This window comes from Pinus tabuliformis, chromosome 3_2 (genome assembly GCF_031772625.1).
Source record: "Pinus tabuliformis cultivar Carrire ecotype Pingquan chromosome 3_2, CPIR1, whole genome shotgun sequence".
NCBI lineage: Eukaryota > Viridiplantae > Streptophyta > Pinopsida > Pinales > Pinaceae > Pinus > Pinus tabuliformis.
This window is the reverse complement of record NC_142302.1, coordinates 553,184,630-553,190,560: the sequence shown is the minus strand read 5'-3', so window position 1 is coordinate 553,190,560 and position 5,931 is coordinate 553,184,630. Positions and strand designations below refer to the sequence as shown.

At 37.2% G+C, this 5,931-nt stretch overlaps 1 long non-coding RNA gene across 1 annotated transcript in view; it reads right to left on the bottom strand.

Annotated features, from left to right (window-relative positions):
- Nucleotides 1–2,637, bottom strand: part of LOC149181714 (uncharacterized) — a 16,383-nt gene extending 13,746 nt beyond the window's left edge. The window contains exon 1 of the long non-coding RNA XR_016257026.1: nucleotides 2,416–2,637. This is a non-coding gene — a long non-coding RNA (uncharacterized LOC149181714). The remainder of the gene's footprint in view (nucleotides 1–2,415) is intronic.
- Nucleotides 2,638–5,931: the final 3,294 nt, after the last annotated feature.

Here is a 5,931-nt window from a genome sequence, read left to right as displayed (position 1 = left end):
CAGTCTTCTATTCACAGCTAAGACGCAGTCAAAGAGAGCCTAAATGAACCCCTAATCCACAATAAAAAGAGACTCAATACACAGTCCTAAATGATGTTTTTAGGTGTTGTTCAAGTAAGGAGACCTACCACATCTTAGTCGTAGTCTTGAAGCCCAACCGCGTTGAAGGAGAAGTCTCTACAACTGTCTTATGAGGAACCTATACGCTGTCAAAAGAGGTTCTAACTTGAGTTTTCTTCTAAGTCTGGTACTTGTCTATGATTTATGGCACATATGCATGCCTTGAAAGTGTGAGAATGCGCAAGAATAAACTCCTGGGATAAATACCCATTTGATTATAAGGACTTCTCTTACATTGATGTGAAAGTGTCAGGAGGAAATTGCAGATATCTTAACACAAAAACAAGCAATCACATTCCATTAAAATGCACTTAACTTTACATATGCCCAAAAGCAGAGGAAATAACTATGCTGGAATCTGATCCAAGAAAATGCCCCCATATTATCATCCTATGCTTAGTATGCTTACAAGGGAAATGGGTTGGGTATGTGTTTAAAGTTTGTACAATCAAAAAGAAAGAATCTAAAGGTAGCCCCAACAATCTAACAGGCAACAGGATATCAGTTTACTACCAAGTCAATCTAATAATGTGGCACATATGGACTCATCTTGATATTGCTGCCTTGAGTTTACTGAATACACTTGTCAAAGCGAAGAATATCCCCTTCAATTATGTGTATACAATGGCCAGTATCTTGAGCACTGAGGAATCAGATGAACGCAGTTGATTTTATCTCTCTAGAGGTAGCACAATGGTGTATTCTAGCTGTGTAAGTGTCATTTAATGAGGTTGCAACTTTTCACATATTACAAAAATACGTGAATAAATGGCAAGATCATAAACAACCACACAAACGGTAATTGTTTTCCCATGAGAAGAATCTATATACCCCTCTCAAGGTCTTGCAAGGCAAGGACATGGATTGAGAAGAATATATATACTCTTCTCAAAATATTCCTAGTTCTCCAAGTCGCAACCGAGCCTCAAGAACTTAACAGTTGGGAAGCATTGAAACCATATTCTTGTACTATGGTTTTTCGTCATATGATTAATTAAGACACTAAAAAACTATACAAACATATGCATCCTATTGATAAAATCGTATACCCCTATCAAGGTCTTGAAATGCAAGATCGGCTAGATTCACCCAGTTTTGGTTGCGGTGTAGATATACGTATACTGCTCAGCCACAACTAGTATTTTTTCCTTCATCGCTTTCTTAGCAAGTGCAGAAGTGCCAAGAAAAAAAAAATTATGATTTTTTGGAAGGTCAATAGTCGCGGGTGTTTTAGTATAATTTTATCCCTGAGATGACAGGTTATGACGAAATCTGCAACGACTGGGAATCCGGTAGGGTATACGATGGGATGTAATGATTCTCGCTGGAGTGGGAGGAAGCTGCTATGGTCCCTGTCTCTTCTACTTTCCTAGTTCTGCTATGATATCGCTTGTTGTGCGTCTTTTCTACTTTCCTCGTTCTGCTATGGTCCCTGTCTCTTCTACTTCCGTCTCTGCAATTCAAATGTCTATGTGTACGATCGCAAATCTTCCCCGTCCGCAGACGAAATGGCTAACCTTCACTCTACTCTCCACAAAAGAGATCTAATTTGTCAAGGTTTTTAACCCAAAGGATCCATCTCCCCTAATGATTCATAAGAAATACCCTAAGCATAATCATAACTTTACAAAATACTCAGAGTGGAGGGTCCCCTCCTTAATCTCCACCCAAATCGGCACTAGCGTCAATGTGCTCCCTCTTGATGAATCATCTCCTCAAACCTTCGATTTGATGTGCAAACAGAAAAAGCAATTCAGGGGAAGTGGAGGTGCCTTTGAATTAATCCGCCCATTTTTAGTTATGATGGGCATGGGAGCAATGTCAAAGATGATTGCAGGCAGGAACTGATCAGGGAAAACTCTTTGATTACCAAAGAAAGTGGGATGGTACGCCTCGGCAGAGAAATGCCCTCCAAATACTAATACTAATGAAAATTGTTGTGCCCTCCATGCAATGGAAAAATGATTCAAAAGAAATTATTTTCGAGTTGAAGAGGTGACCCCAGGAACAACTTTTGTGCCCTCCATAAAATCGAAAACCCCAGGAACAACTGTTGCGCCCTCCATACAATCTAAAAATGATTCAAAAGAAATTATTTTCGAGTTGAGGAGGTGACCCCAGGAACAACTAAGGAGGTGCGTCAGGTGGATATAGAGGGGGCTACAGAGGAGGCAGGAATGGCACTGGAGAGGATCGAGAAGCTAAAACATACATAAAAATTTTGCCTGCAGTTTCTACACCCTATCTTCAAAGAGCTATTTTTTAAGAAAACAAACAGAAAGCTAAAACACATACCTGTTTTAGGCAAAAACTATGGAAGATCGGCCTCACAGAAAAAATAATAGTAAATGCAGAGCTGGTAAACCTGTCTTGGCTATTACTCCTCAAAGCACGCTGATCTGTCTGCTCAAAAGTTTCCCAAATCGTTGAATACCAAATATTTAGAGCCCAACTTGCCAAATATCATATAATAATATAAGCCAGCTGGTTCAGAAAATGGCGTGAACCCTGACAGTGACACCTTAATCAATCGTTGGAAGAGAATGTTCAGGCGATGGGACTTCGAGCCAAGGAGATAAGAACAGCCGATTCGAGCCAAGCCCAGCCAAGGAGATAAGCGAAATTTTAAATTTTCCCACAAAATTTTAAATTTTCCCATAAAATTTTAAATTTTCTCACAAAAATGTTTGAAAATTCTTCATCATAATAATTTTTTAAATGTTTATTTGCCAACAGTTCTATTAATTTGCGCATTTATTTTATTAATTAAAACATATAATATTAACTAACCTTTGCATCCTAAAAAATTTATAAACACACATTTGCATCCTATAAACTATTCATCTTAGAGGCATTGGGAAGTGGTTTTGTACAATGTGCATGGTTTATATTATTGCTAAATCTTAAAAACTATTCGTAGGCCCTAGGATGATATATAGTTTTTCTTCTTAGATGATGTCCAAGGCCCTAACAAAAGTCATCCTTGTTGGGAAATCCTCACATTAAACCTATACAACATTTATATACCCATGGTTTATAATGATGGCAAATAGTGCTCCTCATCACCTAATTGTGCAAAAAGCCCCAACTAACCTAGTCTAGGTTAGATGTCCCCGATATTAACATATTATCCTACATTATCCATTAGCTCATGGAGATAGAGGGTTCAAGGACTCTCACTTGATGGTTGGGGACTATAGTCCATCAAGAGGTCAAATGTCGGGCTAACTGTGTTAAGGACACCTCAAGGTCAACCAACACTAATGCAATGTATTAGTTGTTCGTACATCGACCTATCAAAATGTCACAATATTGGGTAGTAGACATTAGTAAGTAGGACACTAGTCACCAACAAGAAACCTTGATAACTATAGAGTAATGATGTGGTGAGTGGATGTGGACCCGAGGATACCACATGTCAATTGTGTGGCAGTTGATTTGACATGCTAACGTCTCATTATGATGTGGCACCAATGTGGGTCTAGATGACATGGCATACCAATGTGGCAAGTGATGTGGGATGTTGACATGGCAATGGAAGGTTGACTTAGCACCAAGGTGATGTATAAGTGGTAACCATATAGTGGCGACGTGGATGTTGGGCTTTTGGATGTTAAGATATCAACTAATTAGTATCAATGACACTCTTTAGCCTCTTCCCGACGGCCCAGTGGCTTGATAGCTCGACCATTGGCCTTTCAAGATATTGGGTATTGAGAAATTAGGGCTTCAATCTACAAGCTTGTCTGTATGTTAGGTGTCGAGTATCAAGACAGTAAGTATGTATAGAGCATTAAGGAAAATCATGTGTGTCGTGTGAATTTGGGCAAGCTTAGAAGTTGAGTTGCAAACTACTACAAGTGTCCTTATTTTTCTACAAGAAACAGTGTAAATGTGAAGGTGAATATGCTAAACGTGATATTGGATGGCAATGATGCTAAGGAGAAGTGGAAAATTGAAAAGTGCACCTATCCAATGCATCAAAACAACTTGTGGTAGGGTTAATCTAACAAAATGCAAGGTTGTAGTGCTTCTTGTACTTGCAAAATAGAGTAGAGTGTAAGAAACAATGAATAATACATAATGAACAAAAAATTAAAAATAGTAATGGAAATGAACTAAATTCAAAGTAAAAATTCTATATAACTAATATAACAGTGCTACAACTATCATCAACAAATGTTAAGATAATCTGCAAGAAAAAATTGCTCATAAACTATCTAAATAAACGTGCATGAAAGTAATGTTCATAAATATTTGTAGACATAAACAAATGTGTGAACAGAAATGATACAAAAGGGATATCGACCACGTAGGTTGGGCCTTAACACAAGGAAACTTAAAAACCTTAGAAGAAAGCTAAACTAAGAGCTGAAATCAAATATCACTTTGATTAGCAAAAATGTTGTTTGTACATGACAAAGTTACAAAAAATGCTTAGAATCTAAACCTCTCGTATTATTCACATGCTTTCCTACAATTTCCTTCTAATCCTATTATGCTACTCAAGCCTATTGTTTGTACAAGTGGATAGGAGGAAAACTCCTTGAGTGGAGGATTGCTTTCCCTCCAAAAATCAATAAAAACCTAGATCTTGTTTCCTAGATCACCACGTAGCAATAGTAAGGAGGATTTACTATCCTTAGGAAGTCGTGTTGGTTTTATTTTGTAGAAGTAGTAGGCCCCACAAATATCTCTAGATGATTCTCCTTGAAATTTGTGTAAAATCCATTCAAAATTACACAATAGTCATGTTAGGCACATAAAGTATGAAAATATCTTGGACTCTCCTAAGAACTCATTAAGCTAAGAAAGTATTATTAAGTGAACAAAATTAGGTTCAATATGGCCTTTATGTGCCTAGGAGTGGTTAGAAAAACTTATGGGAGACTCATCACATATATTAATTGAGAAGACAAATTTTGAATTTATCAATTATTATGCAATTTAATAAATTTTATACTTAATATTAATTTAAAATTTAAATATAATCTTAGTGTATTGTGTATGGCATAAGAAAATAATATGAAGTGTTATCAACCAAATTCCTTCCTTATATTTATTTGTAGTCATCATTATGTTTTTTACCCTTTTGCATATATTGGGCCCTTCATTTTGAGCTTGTTGGAGCACGAACATAGTTCAACACTAGGAATATGCCTCCTCCATTCGTTCTTAGTGTATTGTTTGGCTTTGAGAGCGTCAAATTAGTCTTTTCTAACCAACATCCATACTTAGTGTATTGTTTGGCGTTCAAAGCATCAGATTAGTCATTTCTAACCAACATCCATATATTTTTTCTAGAATATTTCATTCCCTAGAATTTTGGGTATTTTTTGTCAAAAATTATATAGTAGAAAAGTTCTTGCATCACACATCAAACCAAAAGGATACAAAACAACACACACACTTCTATGTACAAGGTACAATCACAACTCAATCAAAACAATCATGTCAATGTGTGCCTATTTTGGACACAAGAAAAGGATTCTCGTACATGAACTCATGGAGGAGTTGAGGTACCATATGGTGTGCCATGATGGGGCCATGCCATACAAATTTTATGGAAAACCTAGAATCATAGTGTTATTAGGAATAACCAGAGGACATAAAAAGTGAGTGGTCCTGTGAGCTACTGTGGCTCCATGACAAGGACTATGAAGACATAAAGGGGTGACAAGAAACTCATTGACTAGTAGCAATGTCCTATTTTTGCCCTATCTAGGCCATGCACTCACTCCCCATATTGAGGATGTCTGCCCGATGGACCGATTGCCTGGTCCATGAAATCCCCAGGACTAATGCACCTTT